The 15,429-nt window shown below is 46.1% G+C and overlaps 1 protein-coding gene across 3 annotated transcripts in view; it reads right to left on the minus strand.

The window, feature by feature from the left end:
• The window catches only part of LOC143807654 (uncharacterized), a 79,336-nt gene that overhangs the window by 47,064 nt on the left and 16,843 nt on the right, over positions 1 to 15,429 (minus strand). The gene's annotated exons all lie outside the window — the stretch shown is intronic.

Consider the following 15,429-nt stretch of genomic DNA (forward strand, 5'->3'; position numbering starts at 1 on the left):
AACTATTCAGACCCGACAGCCAACTAATCTACATAGTGTAAAATCTAGTACGTCTGACCAAGAGCACATGCAATTTTCCTGTTTCTATAGTGTTTCGCTTTAGTCATAATCTTTAGAAGGATGTCAACACGCATGTATTGAATAATCGACTACAAATCCAAGCTATTGCATTGTCAGGGGTCTTTCAGATGTCTAAGTGATTGATGGGAGGAGATGAAGATTACTGAATTGTACAATTGGAGGTCATGCCTGTGCAGCTGGCCCGAACAGTTCAGCCTCCAAAGCTCCAAGCGAAGGCAGCTTTTCTTCTGTAGCATAGGAGTATCGTGAGGTCACAAGCGCTACTCTTTGACCAATAGATTTGCAGTCCATCTGTACTGGCCAGCAACCAAATGTTTGTTTTTACTAGCACCTTACTATTGTAATCATTTATGCTGCTAGTTTCACATAATGCTTCAACATTCACAGCCTTGGGGTTCTGCTGACATTATCACTTGTGGCAAACTTAGGAACCTGCGTAGGGGCCTTATGCATAAAATATGTGAGAAATTGGTCAGTGTTACCACAGAAGCAATCAGGCTCCCTTTAAAAGCTAAAATACCTGGCAGCACAGAATGACTGTTCAAAGCAAGTGCAGGCGCTCAGAGCACCCTTGGTGCGGCCAAACAGTTAAGTGCTCCTTCCTGCTTACCGTCCTTGTTACCCATCTATCTCTGCCCTTCTCTGGGTCTATAAAGTCAAAGGTTTCAAAGAAAGGGAGGGTGTGGAGATGCAGGGAAAATAAGGCGAGACGGTGCACTTTAATATTTGGCCACGCCAAGGGTGTACCAACAGTCTGTACTTGGTTTGAATAGTCATTTTGTGCGGACAGACTCCCGTTAAACCTGGAATTTGTTTCTGTAAAACACCACAAACTATGTTACATTTCTGTATAAAAGGTCTTTACTACTTCTCTGTCTTAGGCCGCCGTCACACATGCGAGTTTTATGGACGTAAGAGCGCAGAAACTACGTGCGTAAAACTCGCATAACATACGGCACAATGCTTCTCAATGGGTCTCGTCCTATCAGCCGTATATTACGGATCCGTAATATACGGCGTTCTACGGACGCAGAAAATCGCAGCATGCTGCGTTTGTCAGCGTATCGCGCAAAAAACACGCCAATGCAAGTCTATGGGAGAGGATATAATACGGAATGCATACGGACCATGCGTGTGCCTTGCGAGAAATACGCAACTTACTGGCAGATGTCCGGAAATGTCCAAAGGCCTCAATCAGGCAGGTGAGACATGCTAATTAGCTGAAAAAGCCAGACAGTGAACCCGGTAGTCTGGTGCACGCCTCCACGGAGTGATATTCAGTATGGCAAACATTGTCAATACGGACATGCTGATAATTTTGGTCCAAGAGAGGCCTGTCCTCTGGGATCAAAGAGACCCAAATTATGCCAACAGGGCCCAAAAAGATGCAGCATGGAGAAGTGTGTGTGGGTCCCTCTTCCCACATTATGACCAGCAGCCACGTCAGGCACAGCGACAGATAAGTAAGTACACCCATGTTAGAAATGTAATCTTCTTGTGAAACAGCAGGCCCTTACTACTTTGAATTTCTCATCAGGACTTTCTAAAATATTCATGAAGGAACTAGAAAGCACACCAGTAGATACATGGTGTTGTACATGATAAACGGATTTCATTAATGTTTGGAATAGGTGTCCCTTACTAACAGTGTTTCCCATTAATTGTCCTTTCTGTGATAGAGGTTAGGGGACTCTGTCCTTGTGGCCTTGCTTGATAATTGTGTGTGTTTTTTAAATTTAATATTAAATGTGCTCCACAAATGCCTATTTGGATGCTACACTTTAATCTGTGTAGTCAATTACACCTTTTGTGAGCACTCTGCTTAATGGGCTAATCAATGTGTTTCATTTTTGTTGTTTCAGTGGGTGATGTTACAACAAGGTGGCGGAGTATCCGCGATCAGTATAGGAGGGAGAGGCAGCAGCGGGAGAGAAGTGGAGCCGGGGCACCTCCTAAAAAACGAAAATATGTCTATTTTGACCGCCTAACCTTTCTTAACCCCAGCATGGACCTCAGGCCGTAAGTAAAAACATCACTAACTTTTTCAAATTTTTAAGTTTGCGAAAATTTGTCCGTAAAAATTTGTAACATAAAACATTATTCTTTTTCAGAACTCAGTCTAACCTCACTGACAGGGAGACAGGGTCTGACTCTGAACTGCTCATTGACCCAGTTGGGGAAGGTGAAGAGGTGGCTGGTCCATCTGCTGCTCACTCAGGCTCCATCCCTCCTGGATCCTCCTCATCTGGGCAGGCAGCTCCATCTGCATCCGAACCACAACAAGAGGCCCCACAGTTTGCATCTGCGGCCGCAGCATCATCAGCAGCAGCACCACCACCACCTAGCCAGGATGACCCTGGAAATAGCAGCAGCCCAACTGTTGCCCTGGATGCATCCCCACAGGCTGCAGTCAGACCACAGCGTGCACGCCGCAGGAGAGAGCTTATCCAAAGCAGGAGAAACGTGGATGCTGGGGTCATGAACTATTTGGCACGGGTTCGAGAGGATGATGGTGAGGAGGGCTTTACCAGGAGCATTGCCCAGTACTTAAGGTCCATAGAGCGGGAGTTGAGGCTTCGTGTGAGAGGGTGTTTTCAGATCATTATTGACGCATGCACCCCCCCAATAACCCATACAATCTCTTGCAGATGATTGAACAGTGGCAGATGTCACCTGAAAATATTCTGCGGCCTCAGAGATTACAAGGCCTGGCTGCTCAACAAGGATCTGAAGCACCCCCTCCACGTCAGCCAACACCTCAACCCCAACCCACAACTAACACACAATGGCAACCTCAGAAACATATGGCGGGATATCATCAACCATCCCAATATGGCCACTTGTCCACACCCAGTGCTGGAGGCTGGTCCCAACCTGGGTATGGACAATATGGTCATTTTGGGTTGGGGTATGATTCCCGGCCATATGTTCATCAACAGCAGGGGTATCTCCCAAATCCTCGCCCCACTCTTCAAAGTTCCCAGCATCATAGATGGGCTAATGTCCCTCAGGCCACTACAACATCTGCACAGGGTGCTGGACAATTGGGCCTACAAAGGCCACCTGATGCTGACCCCGAACAAGCTACATCTCCTGCACCAACCTACCAGGACTTGTAAATTTTTTATTTTCAGTTTTATTTGGTTTTTTATGTTTGTTTTTCTTTTTTTTTTCTTTTTTTTTATATGATTTGTATCCACAATATTCTTTTGGATTGGGCCTACATAGCAGTCTTTATTGTGGATGTTGTTACTACTTTGTTGTGCCACACAAAAAAGGCCATTTCGAGGCCAAAAAATGCTTATGGCCAAAAAATAACCAAGACAATAACACATTTTCTACAGTAAAAAGCTGTATTACTAACAAGCAAAGTCTGGATGCGCTCTATTCATTCTTCCATCACACACACATGATATACTGATAACCATATGTGAAAGAATTAAAAACTACAGACAGAGTTTATAAATTGGTTAACACATACTTTATAGATCAAAATAATTACACATGCAAAAATGCATAGTCTTGCCAGGGAGTAGCACCTTGAGGAGTCAAAAAATAATTTGTTAAGACATCACGAACTTTCAGACCAGAAAGTGGACGACGCGGAGGAGGGACATATGGGGTAGGCCTACTAACATTGTTCATGAGGTTATCTTCCAAATTTGTAGAGGAACAATCATGTATTCTTGTGAAATTATGTAGAATTACACAGGCTTTTATCACTTCGTTGATTGTAGCCTCACTCAGCTGTATAGCAGACTGAAGAACACGCCATTTGGCAACAAGAATCCCAAAGGCGCACTCAACCAGTCTCCGTGCCCTTGCAAGTCTCAAATTAAACACCCTCCGCCGGTGGTCAAGGTTGCGCCTGGGGTAAGGCCTCATGACGTGCCTCGTCAGTTGGAAGGCCTCATCTCCAACCAAAACAAAAGGCACTGCTTCCGCATTGGAGCCTGGGAGTTGTTGTGGTGGTGGGAGGTTCAACTGGTTGTCACGTAGCCGCCGACCCATTATGGACGAATTGAATACCCTAGAGTCTCCAGTTCGCCCATAGGCCCCAATGTCTACAATTATAAACCTGTAGTTACTGTCAGCAACTGCTAACAGAACTACAGAGAAAAACTGCTTGTAATTGTAGAATTGGGAACCAGAGTTCGGCGGCTTACGCACCCTGATATGTTTCCCATCCACAGCTCCAATGCAGTTAGGGAAGTCACAATTATTTTTGAAACCAGTGGCGATTTTGAGCCAATCGTCCTGTTTTGGCTCAGGCAACACAACTTCATGAAGTTTCTGCCAGATTTGGGAACAGGTTGTCCTAACAATGCGTGAAATTGTCGACCGCCCAATCAGAAACTCCAGGTGTAGACCCGAATAGGACAAGCCTGTGGACAGGAAGCTGCAATACAAGAAAAAGGATAAAAAAACATTAACATGATGACAACGAAAATAGGAATAAGCACAAGTGTATATTTCATTTACAATAGAAAAAGGTTCATTTTAAAATCTTAATATACTACAATATTTACACCATTCTTTTATATGTGCTTGTGGCTTCATGTCCAAGTTAAGTTAATGAAACATAGTAGGACACCACACAGTTTGACTAAAAAACAAAAAAAAAAACAGTATGTGCGAATGTGGAATACATACCGTAAGGTTAGGAGCAGACGCTCCTCAGCAGAGATGGCTTTTCTCATCCAGGTGTCCTGAAAGGTGATCCCAGGACGTAAGATCTCCAACAACATGTCAAAAGTCCTGATAGACATGCGACTATACAGGTAAAACTTGTCTGGATGTGCCCTCAAAGCTGAATATAGTCTCTGGAAATGGCCTTTACTCTGGCGTTGGGTCAATAGAGGATGTACCCACAATCTTCGTCTCCTCCTTCGCGGATCCACATTGACCTGATATGGCTGGCCAAAGCGACGAGACAACACCCAGTTGAAGCAACACCCGATGAGTTGTGCTTAAATACACAGGGTCAGACATGTTTGTAAGCTCAAAGCAACACAGCCAAAATATGCTAGAGAACATATAGGGCAGATGGGAGGGCTCCACCTGTTGTAGAGGGCTTAAATAGTGTGGTTAATGATGGTTTAAATGTTTTGCAGGCCTGAAAACCGTTAAATGTCCATTTTGTGAGGGTGCGTGAAAAATACGCCATACAGATCACATACGGATTACACACGCACAAGCACATGCGCAAAATACGCGACCACACCTAAGCAACGCATTAACTACGGAAGTCGATTACGGAGACATTTTGGCGTATTGAACGCGTAGTACGGACGTATAATACGTTCCGTATTGTCTTACGTCAAGTGTGACGCCGGCCTTATAATCATTTTCCACACTGAGCATCACCAGGCTCCAGTGTAAGGCTACTTTCACACTAGCGTCGGGCTCGGCCCGTCGCTGTGAGTCTGGCCGAGGTTCCCGACGCTAGCGTTGTCTCCGCCGCACAACGGGGGCAGCGGATGCATTTTTCCAGCGCATCCGCTGCCCCATTGTGAGGTGCGGGGAAGTGCGGGGAGGTGGGGGCGGAGTTCCGGCCGCGCATGCGCGGTCGGAGAAAGCGGACCGTCGTGAGCAAAAAACGTTACATGTAACGTTTTTTGGTCCCGACGGTCCGCCACAACACGGCGCAACCGTCGCACGACGGGTGCGACGTGTGGCAATCCGTCGCAATACGTCGCTTAATGTAAGTCTATGGGGAAAAAACGCATCCTGCAAACACTTTTGCAGGATGCATTTTTTCGGCAAAACGACGCATTGTGGCGGATTGCAGTTAACGCCAGTGTGAAAGTAGCTTTACATGCCAGTCTTTAGCCAAGCTCACCATGCAGTCCTAGGGTGTCTATAACCCAGAGATAGTGATCAATAAGAAAGCTGTTAGTGAAACATCCCATAGTAAGGATGCTAGAAAGATGAATATATATATTCATCATACATAAGTAGATACACAAGCAAAACAATGGATACTTGGTAGCGAAGATATTTTTGCTCATAAAAAAGGAACAGATGCTTCACTGTACGGGGTATATTCCAGCATGCCTTCTACTTTAATCTCCGCTCATCTGCAGGTACACAGATCTTGGGAGGAGATGGTCAGTGGCTTCCAGGACTTTGTTCCCTCACCTGTCTGGTATATCTTGTTAGACTTTGGGTACTATAGGGAATTCATAGTGATCAAGGTACAAATTTCACAGGGCAGGGAATACAGATGGGGATATGGGAGATTCTGATGTTATCCAACCATTAGAAAGCGGTAAGGCTAAAATGTTATAATTTCATTGTGAAAAACAAAAATTACCAAAATCTATTCATCTTCGTAAGCTACTTTCGGACTACAAGATGCAACCCCCATTTTCATCCCTAATTTGGGGAGAAAAAAAAAGTGCATCTTATAGTCTGAGAAATCTGGTATACATGTTGTATCTCGGACCTTCATGTGTATTTTTAGTGTGCTTTCAGCTCGCTTAAAAGAAAAGAAAAAAAAGATAATGACTATAATTATCTTGTGATTGATAAATGTATTTATGTATAAACAGGAGGAAACCGATAAAGAAAATTTCTCTATCGTTTTGTTGGGGGACACAGGAAACCATGTTTAACCATGGGTGTATGCTGACACTATGCACAAAGAAGTTAGCTCCTTCTTCGCAGTGTACACCCCACTGACCAGCACTAGGTAATCAGTTTAGCTTAGGCTACTTTCACACTAGTGTCAGACGACACACGAAGAATTGCGTCGTACCGACGCTAGCAGTGAATGTGCCGCACAACGGGGGCAGCGGATACTGTTTTTCAACGCATCCGCTGCCCCATTGTCATGTCCGGGGAGGAGGGGGCGGAGTTCCAGCCGCGCATGCGCGGTCGGAAAAGACAGGAACGACGCACCAAAAAGCGTTACAAGCAACGTTTTTTGGTGGCGACGGTCCGACGCAACCTTCGCACGACGGTTGCGACGTGCGGCAATGTGTCGCACTGCGTCGCTAATGCAAGTCAATGGAAAACAAACGCATCCTGCAAGCACTTTTGTGAAAGTAGCCTTAGCGTCAGTAGGAGGTGGACACAGGTCGTAACGTCTCTTCTTTTTCAGATGGATCTTCTCCTTTACCTCTGGAGGGACACAGTGTAAACAGTCACACTGTACTTCCACGTAGAGACTATGAGTACGGCATGTACTGCCAGCCCGAATCCTCATATGTCTTGGTGATAAGATCATGGCCCTGGCCCCACTCTCCTACCCACTCGCCCACCAGAGCCTGTCGTTTTCAGGAGGCACGGATGTCCCACATTCTCAAGGATCTCGGAATTCTAATATGGTCTTGCCTTCAGGTTGGGGAAGTACATTTCTTTTTTCTCTCTCCATCAGGTTCCGGTCCAGAGGTGTCAGAGAAGATTCAGATAAAGAAGAAGATAAACCAGAAGATAAGGAAGACTATGGATGAAGAAAAATAATTAGTTTTTTCCTGCCCCTCTAATCCCCCTTTTAATCTAGAGTTCCCTTATTAGAATGGGGATCTGTATTAGAACGGGTGAAGGGTTTGTGCTCCTAGGGTTTTCTATTCGGTAAAGACCTTTTTGGTCCATACCAGGCCTGTTCCCCTTCACCTTCAGCTAGTTTCGTGGTGCAGGGTCACCTGTGGGCAATCTCTGAGGCTCTGCGCCGCCCTCTGCCTTGGTGGCCGTCTTTTCTACTCTAGGACCCAGCTTCAGCGTGGCCTAGTTCCTGGCGGTTAGCTCCGCCCCCTTCTCCTGGCATCTTTGGGTGGGCTTTTTCCCACCTGTTGCTGGCAGGACTCCTCTCCGTCTGTTAGCTCCACCCCTCTTCAATCGAGTGGGCCTTTTTTGATCTTGCCCCCTCCTACCCCCTTAGTGGCGTGCAATCTGCACGTGCTTTTCCTCTCCACGGGCCCTCCTCTTCCTCCCTGCGGTCGCCATTTGCTGGCACCTGAACCCGGATGGTGGCCTCTATCTACAGGCATCTTTCCCTGCAGCCTTGCTGGTTCTTAGTGCCTCTCTACAACCTGGAAGCAGTCTTCAAGACCCGCATCTTACTGTGAGTAGCTCTGCTCTGCAGACTTACACTCTCCAAAGCACATTCTTTTCTGTACCCTAACCTTCTGGCATTAGTTAGTGAGTCTTCTTACCTTAATCCTAAGGGAGAGCGCTCTCGCCCTCCTGTTCCTCTTCTTCTTTTGTCAGGCACTTTGTTTGCTCTTCATGCAGATGCAAACTCCGTTCAGGTCAGTCCTCTCCCCTTTGTCAGACCTGCAGCAACACCCCCACAACTCAGGAGTCCCCCTACTGTCCCAGGAGAAAGTGGTGTCCCTATCCGAGTTTGGGCTATATCTCTGTCGCAATCCATGACGGACCTCACCAGGATGTCGCAGACCCTGGTATCCTTTCTTGACAGATTGCCCATTCCTGTCTCTGCTGTTACTAGTGGCCCGCAGGTTTCCCAACAGTGGGCCCTAGGGTTTCAAGACTGCCCACCAACACGGTCCTTCCTCTTACAGATGGTGCATCCTTCAAGGACACCAATGACAGGTTCATAGAGCCCTTTGAAAGGTCAGCCTTTGAAGCGGCCGCTTACACATTAGGCTCTGCCTTTGCCTCCACATGGGTGGCAAAGTCTATAGCCGCATGGGCTAAGCGGCTCCATCAGGGCATTGTTTCTCGAGCCAGATCGGAGGAATTGGCCATCCTCACAGACCAAATTGCTCATGCACAAAAGTACATGGTATCCGCCTCTCTGGACGCTGCTGCATGTGCTGCTCCGGGGTCCGGCGATATAGTGGCCATCCGACAGATCATTTGGCTTAAGGCGTGGCAGGTGAACTTATCTTCAAAAAAGTCCCTTACCAACCTGCCTTTCCAGAGTCCCCATCTATTTGGTTCTAAGCTGGAGCAAATTATTAAGGAGGCCACAAGAAGGACAAGCTCTCTCCTTCCATAGGCAAAACCTCACCATTCTCCTTTGACACACGAGTTTCGGTAATTTCGGTCTCTTCACCATTTCCCTTCAACAGAGGAGTTCACCCACCAAGAGAAGCCACAGGCACGCCACGTTACGTTTTCCTTACCAGCTTGGCGCTCCCTTACTTTCTGTCCGGCTCCGACTCATCCTCCGTAGCATTCTCTGAGCAGGTTAGACCTGGTCAGGGCGATACGCGTCTCTCTGGCTACGGCCCCCCTTTCGGAAGACGGATTATTTTTAGCCTTTTCTGAGCATGCGCGTAAAGGCCTTCGGGCCTTCCAGGACAATGATTGTTTACTGGATCCGAATAGCAATTGGAGGCATACCGGGTCAGAACAGGGTGCTTTCTCCTGGGTTTGAGGAACACTTTACCTGGGGAAGGGCGCCTCCTGGGCGGTACGCCATAGGGCCTCCACCCTGCATCTCTGTAGAGCGGCAACCTGGTCCTCTATTCACGTTTGCCAAATTTTACAGGATCTTGCAGGCGGCAGTGGAGAGTTCTCCAACCGGAATTAATTTTTTTCTGCTGTTCCCTCCCCTTGGACATCCCATAGTATCCGGTGTCCCCCAATGAAACGATAGAGAAAACAGGATTTTTGGTTATTTTCTCAGAGCCTTCATTGGGGGACACAGCACCCTCCCAAGTTGAACAGCTCTGAGTACTGTATTATATTGTTACAGTTTGAGTTGTGCGTTTCCTTTTCATGTTGCTTTTTCTACTGCTTTCTTACGTATGCTACTTTCACACTAGCGTCGGGCTCGGCCCGTCGCGGTGCTTCGGGCCGAGGTTCCCGACGCTAGCGTTGTCTCCGCCGCACAACGGGGGCAGCGGATGCATTTTTCCAGCGCATCTGCTGCCCCACTGTGAGGTGCGGGGAAGTGCGGGGAGGTGGGGCGGAGTTCCGGCCGCGCATGCGCGGTCGGAAAAAGTGGACCGTCGTGAGCAAAAAACGTTACATGTAGCGTTTTTTTGGTCCCGACAGTCCGCCACAACACGGCGCAACCGTCGCACGACGGTTGCGACGTGTGTCAATCCGTCGCAATACGTCGCTTAATGTAAGTCTATGGGGAAGAAACGAATCCTGCAAGCACTTTTGCAGGATGCGTTTTTTCGGCAAAACGACGCATTGTGGCGGATTGCGGTTAACGCTAGTGTGAAAGTAGCCTAAGGCTGGTTTCACATTAGCATTCGGCCGGGCTGCGGATGACTGCGTACTTCCTCCCTTAAGCTCCGCCTACTCTGCGTCCTGGGTACCTACCTTTAACATTGAGTACACAGGGACATGCGTTGTATGCGGATGCGTCCGCATGCGGTGTTTTGACGTGTGCGGCGACCGCACAGGAACGCAAAAGGGAGGGGAGAAAGTACGCAGCCATCCGCAGCCCAGTCGAACGCTAATGTGAAACCAGCCTAACTGATTAACCTAGTGCTGGTCGGTGGGGTGTACACTGCAGAGGAGGAGCTAACTTATTCTGTGCATAGTGTCAGCCTCTTAGTGGCAGCAGCATACACCCATGGTTAAACATGGTTTCCTGTGTCCCCCAATGAAGGCTCTGACAAAAAGATTTTACGGTGAGTATAATATCTGCATTGAATAACAGGATTTTTGGTTAATCTGCTAATGTCTGATATTACTTGTGATATGCCAGCTATTAACCAGCTTTATTAAATCATGTTTTATTTTGGCCCAAATAAAGCAAGGCTAAGCCTGCAGATATTGTTAGAATGTCCTGTAACAAATTGTTCTATAGATTAGATGCACTCACAAACACAAGATGCCTGGACATCTCCTGCACCAGAACTGGCCTTGAGAACTAATATTGTTCATGTTTTATTGTAATTATTCGGTCTTGTCATTAACAGAAACGCCATGGCTGAGACAGACATTTTATTTAATTACTGCACCATTCTGCAACAGGTCAGACCTCCATCATATTCATAGGGGTCCCACATACACATTTCTTTGATAATCTTAATCTCGTAATTGGAACTTTCATTTAACCCCTTCATGACCCAGCCTATTTTGACCTTAATGACCTGGCCATTTTTTGCAATTCTGACGAGTGTCCCTTTATGAGGTAATAATTCAGGAACGCTTCAACGGATCCTAGCGATTCTGAGATTGTTTTTTCGTGACATATTGGGCTTCATGTAAGTGGTAAATTTAGGTCGATAATTTTTGCATTTATTTGTGAAAAAAACAGAAATTTGGCCAAAATTTTGAAAATGTTGCAATTCTCAATTTTTACTCTGTTAAACCAGAGAGTTATGTGACACAAAATAGTTAAAAAATAACATTTCTCACACATGTCTGTCTACTTTACATCAGCACAATTTTGGAAACAAAATTTGTTTTTGCTAGGAAGTTATAAGGGTTAAAATTTGACCACCGATTTCTCATTTTTACAACAAAATTTACAAAACCATTTTTTTTTTTTTTTAGGGACCACTTCACATTTGAAGTTAGTTTGAGGGGTCTGTATGGCTGAAAATATCCAAAAGTGACACCATTCTAAAAACTGCACTCAAGCTGCTCAAAACCACATTCAAGAAGTTTATTAACCCTTCAAGTGTTTCACAGCAGCAGAAGCAACATGGAAGGAAAAAATGAACATTTAACTTTTTAGTCACAAAAATGATCTTTTAGCAACAATTTTTTATTTTCCCAAGGGTAAAAGGAGAAAGTGGACCACGAAAGATGTTGTACAATTTGTCCTGAGTACGCCGATACCCCATATGTGGGGGGAAACCACTGTTTGGGCGCACAGCAAGGCTCGGAAGGGAAGGAGCGCCATTTTATTTTTGAATGAAAAATTAGCTCCAATCTTTAGCAGACACCATGTCACGTTTGGAGAGCCCCTGTGTGCCTAAACATTGGAGCTCCCCCACAAGTGACCCCATTTTGGAAACTAGACCCCCAAGGAACTTATCTAGATGTGTGGTGAGCACTTTTTACCCCCAAGTGCTTCATAGAAGTTTAACGCATAGCCGTGAAAATAAAAAATCTTTTTTTTTTCCTCAAAAATGATTTTTTAGTCCGCAAATTTTTATTTTCTCACGGGGAACAGAAGAAATTGTAATCCAAAAGTTGTCGTCCAGTTTGTCCTGAGTAAGCTGGTACCCCATATGTGGGAGTAAACCACTGTTTAGGCACATCAGGGGCTCTGCAAATGCAGCGTGACGCCCGCAGACCATTCCACCAAAGTCTGCATTTCAAAACGTCACTACTTCGCTTCCGAGCCCCGACGTGTGCCCAAACCCCCCACAAGTGACCCCATTTTAGAAACTAGACCCCCACAAGGAACTTATCTAGATGTGTGGTGAGCACTTTGAACCCCCAAGTGCTTCACAGAAGTTTATAACGTAAAGCCGTGAAAATAAAATGTATTTTCCCAAGGGTAACAGGAGAAATTAGACCCCCAAATTTGTTGTGCAAATTTTACTAAGTACGCTGATACCCCATACGTTTGGATAAACCACTGTTTGGGCACACGTCGGGCCTCGGAAGGGAGGGAGCACCATTTGACTTTTTGAACGCAAGATTGGCTGGAATCAATGGTGGTGCCATGTCGTTTGGGACCCCCTGATGTGCCTAAACAGTGGAAACCCCTCAATTCTAACTCAAACACTAACCCCAACACACCCCTAATCCTAATCCCAACCCTAACCATAACCCTAACCACAAGCCTAACCCCAACACACCACTAACCCTAATCTTATACCTAATTCCAACCCCAACCCTAATCCCAACCATAACTCTAATTCCAACCCTAAGGCTATGTGCCCACGTTGCGGATTTTTCAGCACCGTTTTTGAAAAATCCGCACGTAAAACGCACTGCGTTTTACCTGTGGATTTACCGCGGATTTCCTGCGTTTTTTGTGTGGATTTCACCAGCGGTTTTACACCTGCGGATTCCTATTGAGGAACAAGTGTAAAACAATGCGGAATCAGCACAAAGAATTGACATGCTGCGGAAAATACAACTCAGCGTTTCCGCGCGGTATTTTCCGCACCATGGGCACAGCGGATTTAGTTTTCCATAGGTTTACATGGTACTGTACACCGCATGGATAACTGCTGCGAATCCACCGTGTGCACATACCCCAATTCCAACCCTAGTTCTAACCCTAACGCTAAACCTAGCCCTAGTGGAAAAATAAAAATAAATATATTTTCTTTATTTTATGATGTTCCCTACCTATGGGGTTAATAAGGGGGGGGGGGGGGCTATTTACTATTTTTTTTTATTCCTGCTGTCTCAACTGAAGTAGATTGATTTGTAACGAGAGGGGGAGAAACACCCTAAAAAAAAAAAAAAAAAAAAAAAAAAAAGTGAGATCTAAGAGCTAGCCTTCTATAAATGTAGACATAGCTTGGGGATGCATTCATGCAGGGGTGCATTATTGCACTATCATTCGTGTAGTTTTTTTTCAAAGTATGCGGCAGTTATAACATGGCAGTTAGACAGGGCAGGAGACAGGTAAGACAATCTAAAACAATTCCCTATTCACTTGAAACAGAATAAATACACACCATATGTATCTGTATAATCTATATCCTGGCTGCTGCATTCACTCACCGCCCTTGCATAAACTCTTTAAACTCCATCCATATCGGCCCCTCTGTCCTCTCCTATGTATAGCACTCATGCTCTGTTCACATTGCTTAACAGCGCAGATCCATTCAGTCTCACCATCCAACACAAGAGACACTCTAACAAATCACTTAACCATCTGCTCACTCTTTCTATCCTCCTTCTCCTAGTCGCTGGAGACATCTCTCCAAACCCCGGCCCCCCATGTTATAGCCAGTCAAACCTCCCAACTGCTACACCCAGAAACCCCTCTAACCTTATTAATATTCCATGCATGCCTTCTGTCTCTTTCAATTGTGCTCTTTGGAATTCTCGCTCTGTGTGTAATAAACTCTCCTTCATTCATGACTTACTTCTTCCTTTCTAATTCTCTTAATCTCCTGGCTCTTACTGAAACCTGGATACAGCAGTCAGACACCACAGCTGCTGCTGCTCTCTCATATGGTGGACTACACTTTTCTCATACCCCAATATCAGACAACAGAGCAGGTGGAGGCGTTGGTCTGCTCCTTTCACCCAAATGTACCTTCCAAGTTATCCCCCAAGTACCCTCACTTGTATTCCCGTCCTTTGAAGTCCATGCTGTCAGACTCTACGTCCCCTTCTCCATGCGAGTGGCGGTGGTTTATCGTCCTCCTGGCCCCTCTCATCAGTTCCTGGATCATTTTGCCACCTGGCTTCCACACTTTCTCTCCTGTGACACCCCCACCCTTATCATGGGTTATTTCAACATCCCCATTGCTTCTCCCCTCTCCCCATCTGCTTCTTACCTTTTATCTCTAACCTCCTCTTTCGGCCTCTCGCAGCATACTAACTCTCCAACGCATGAAGATGGAAACTCCCTTGACTTGGTCTTCTCCCGACTTTGCTCAGTGGATGATTTCACAAACTCCCCTCTCCCGCTCTCTGACCACAACCTTCTTTCATTCTCTATCAAGAACTGCCATCCCGCTCAGGTCACCCCACTTTCCACACTTATAGAAACATACAGGTCATTAACACCCAGAAACTTATGACGAACTTGCAGTCCTCATTGGCTCCAATCTCCTCCATCTCATGTCCTGATTCTGCTCTGAAGCATTACAATGAAACCCTGCAAAGTGCCCTGGATGAAGCTGCTCCTCCTATACATAGAGCAACTCGACACAGACGGCGACAACCTTGGCACACACTGCAAACACGTTTCCTGCAGCGGTGCTCCAGGTGCACCGAACGTCTGTGGAGAAAATGTAATCTACCCGAAGATTTCATCCATTATAAGTTCATGCTAAAATCATACAACTCTGCCCTTCACCTCTCCAAACAAACCTATTTCAACACCCTCATCACCTCACTGTCCAATAAGCCTAAATGTCTCTGACACTTTCCAGTCCCTACTCAACCCAAGAGAGCAGGCCCCAACCACAGATCTCCGCGCTGACGATCTGGCCAATTACTTCAAAGAAAAAATTGACCACATTCGACAGGAAATCATCTCCCAATCTCTTCATACCAGGCACTGTCCTCCCTCCCCCACTGCATCTAGTTCACTCTCTGACTTTGAACCAGTTACAGAAGAAGTAAGCAGGCTCCTTGCATCTTCTCGTCCGACCACTTGCACCAGTGACCCCATTCCGTCACATCTCCTCCAGTCCCTTTCCCCGGCTGTCACCTCTCACCTAACAAAAATATTCAACCTTTCCCTCACTTCCGGAATTTTTCCCCTCCTCATTTAAGCATGCCATCATACATCCATTACTTAAAAAACCCTCCCTTGACCAA

This window comes from Ranitomeya variabilis, chromosome 2 (genome assembly GCF_051348905.1).
Source record: "Ranitomeya variabilis isolate aRanVar5 chromosome 2, aRanVar5.hap1, whole genome shotgun sequence".
Lineage (NCBI taxonomy): Eukaryota > Metazoa > Chordata > Amphibia > Anura > Dendrobatidae > Ranitomeya > Ranitomeya variabilis.